The following is a 3,131-nucleotide window of genomic DNA, read 5'->3' on the forward strand; positions in this document are numbered from 1 at the left end:
CTGTCCCTTTTGGAAGGAGGGTGGAAGTTCCCTGGGATGGCAGGCTCCCACATCCTTTCCCCTTCTGGTGACCTCAGCTTGGTTTCCTGCACCTGTTTCCATGGGAGTCTGATTCCTGGGGCCGCCCTTTTTCAGGGAACGCTGGGGACAGGGCATTGAAGGGGTTAAAGTCCTGGTTACAGCACCGTGTAGGGTGTTTGGAGTAGGGCGGGGAAGGGAAGGGCTAGGGGAGTTGAAGAGGCAGCTGGTCTGGACTGGAATGAGTCCCCCCTGTCTCCTATGCAACCTTCTGGACCATGAACAGTTCCCTTAGCAGAAACAAGACCAAGGCGCCCCCATGAAGGCCCCGGACTGAAAGCAGGACTTTCTTATATTGAAGTCACCAACTGAGGGCAGGAACAGGTGCCCCGTCTTTGGGATAGCTCCCAGTCCTGGTGAGTTTCCTTCTTCCCTCTCCTGTGTCCTTCCAGGATGAATGGGCATTCTCCCGGAAGCAGAGATGTCCAGGAATCCCTTAGTATCCCAGGAAGTGGAGAACAATCGCTCCTCCAACCAACCTCCTGCATTCAGCTCTCATTTTTCATTAGGGGGTAGTGTGCGTGCGTGCGTACCTGTGTGTGTGTGTGTGTGTGTGTGTAGGGAAACAGTCACAATAATGGTCAATGGTTAATTAACACAAATTGTGCTGCAAATGATGCTAAATTATATATATATATATATATATTAATCTCTGTAATCCTATGGGGTTGGCATACCCAATCCCTATATTAATAAAAGGCTTAGACAAGTTAAATAACTAACCCATGTCAATTAAGAGGTAAACTGTAGAACTGAGATTCAGACTCATCTGATGTCAGTCCATAAGAGTGTCTTTTGGTCTCTTTTTCTTACTTGGGAGATATGGACACTGAGAATGGCTCTGGAATCTTAAAACCTCAATATTCTAGTTCACCCAGGGTCCCCTTCCTCTTGTGCCTAACATCATTCCTTTTATGATGGGGGGTTAATTGTGAGATTGAAAGGGCCACTAACTCATACCTGAGAGCCAGGGGCTTCCAGATTCCAGATTATCTCATCCAAATTAGGGGTTCCTTGTTCCACTGACTTTCTTCAGCTGTTTCCCGGGATCTGACAGGTTAATTCCCTGGGTCAGAGGGCCAAGTCTTCTCAGGTGTGTCCCTCTGAATCTCAGACCCTCTAGTGCCCCACCCTTCTGGCACAGCTCTCAAAGTGCATGCCAGGAAACCAGCAGGAGGTAGAAGAGGACTGGCTGGTCTTAGCCCTTTTCTTCCCTGTCCCCCATATATCATGGGCTAGTCTGGGTCTTAAGGCCCTGGTAGAATAAGCATTCAGCCACAGGCCCAGGAGAAAGAAAGAGGATAAGTGTCCCTAAATTCAATTTTCGAATCAATTAAAAACAAAAAACATCCTGCATAGTGGCACACACCTGTAATCCTAACTACTTATGGAGGTTGAGGCAGGAGGATCACGAGTTCAAGGCCAGCTTGGGCAATTTAGTGAGATCTTGTCTCAAAATAAAAAAAAGAAAAAGGGCTGGGGATATAGCTCGGTGGTAGAACATGCTGGAAAACCCTGGGTTCAATCCCCAGTAATGCAAAAACAAAAACCCAACAACAATACAAAGCAGTCAGATTATCAACTGACTCATGCACCTAGTATATCATAGAGACGGTGGTGACTGAAGTGTTTGAGATGCCTGTTTGCTGACACAGTAGAAGGCCTGTGGTTAGATTAGACCCGACTGTCTTTCCAGCTTTGAACTTCTAGAATTTACTAATAATAAAGTCCATAGCTGTGCCCTATGGGCCCTGGATGTAGGAGGGTACTATCAAGAGTCAACCAGAGGGCTGGGGCTGGGGCTCAGTGGCAGAGCACTTGCCTAGCATGTGTGAGGCACTGAGTTCAATTCTTAGCACTACATAAAATAAATAAATAAATAAATAAATAAAAATAAAGGTATTGTGACCATCTACAACTATAAAAATATAAAGTAAAAAAGAGAGCTCGGAAGCTGATCTGGCTAGATGGCTCTTGCCCATACTAGCCCCTGCCCGACCTCTGTAGTCATGTGTAGACCTTTCTGGGTCCTCGTCTCAGTGCCTATCAGTTCATGCTGCAGTAGTGTGCGACGAATGAACCAAGCCTCCACATCCCTTGCCTTTCCTTTTGGAGACTGAACTGTTCTCTGGCAGTTGATGGGAAAGTCAGAGAAAGAGAACATTTCCAGGACACCACTGCTCAACCAAGGAAGGCTGCCATGGATGGGGGTCCAGGGTGTAGGAGGAGGAAGGGACTGCTGTCAAGGGGCCTCCTTCACCTAGGGCTAAAAGAAGCTCTGCTCTAACCCTCTTTGTGGGGTGCTGTGGGATTAATGGTTTTCTATGGGAAAAGAAAGGGTAGGTTAAATTTTGAACCATCAAAGGGTTTTCTATGACCCTGTGCCCCCAGGCCAGGAGATCTGGAGGAGAAGCCAGTAGACAATGTCATCTGGCCTCTCCCTTCCTTCCCAGTCTTTATTATCTGGTTCTTTCAGATCTGCTCCTTTATTGCCCCTTGGGGAGATTTAGGAGCCTGAAGTCACATGCAGGAAGCCTCCCAGGCTTCCAAAGTGGCAGCCATCAGTCCCCCGTGTTTGGTTGCTATTGGCAGTTCTTACCCCCAGTGTTTGCTGGCAGCAAACAAAACCAGAGCCCTGCCCACCCCATCACCTCATCACATTGCTAAGATAAGACAGGGGACAGAAAGGGCAAATTTAACTTCTTTGGTACCCCCAGCTAATTTCTTTTGGAAGCCTGCTGCCTTTCTTTGGCTGGGGTCAAGGAGGTGGCTTGAGAAGTGAATGACAATATCAGCTGGATTTATTTCCAAGCTAGTCACTTGCTTTCTTTGGGAGCTTATTTTCTGGTTTCAGAAAAGAACTCAGTGTGTGTGTGTGGGGGGGGGTGCTGGGATTGTGGCTCAGTGGTAGAGCATGTGCCTAGCATGTGTGAGGCTCTGGGTTCGATTCTCAGCACCACATATAAATAAATAAAATAAAGGTCCATCACAAATATATATATATATATATATATATATATATATATATATATATATATATAAAAGAAGAAGAA

At 46.5% G+C, this 3,131-nt stretch overlaps 1 protein-coding gene across 7 annotated transcripts in view; it reads left to right on the plus strand.

Annotated features, from left to right (window-relative positions):
* Nucleotides 1-211: 211 nt before the first annotated feature.
* Arhgef2 (Rho/Rac guanine nucleotide exchange factor 2) overlaps nt 212-3,131 on the plus strand; it is a 55,964-nt gene continuing 53,044 nt past the window's right edge. For 6 of the 7 annotated variants that reach the window (XM_015502741.2, XM_015502743.2, XM_015502742.2 and 3 more), the window contains exon 1: nt 213-434. The gene's annotated coding sequence lies outside the window, so the exon portion shown is untranslated. Of the gene's footprint in view, nt 435-3,131 lie in introns of all 7 variants that reach the window. The other variant, XR_001505385.2, reaches the window with a different exon arrangement.

The sequence above is a fragment of the Marmota marmota genome, unplaced genomic scaffold (genome assembly GCF_001458135.2).
Source record: "Marmota marmota marmota unplaced genomic scaffold, marMar, whole genome shotgun sequence".
Taxonomy (NCBI): Eukaryota; Metazoa; Chordata; class Mammalia; order Rodentia; family Sciuridae; genus Marmota; species Marmota marmota.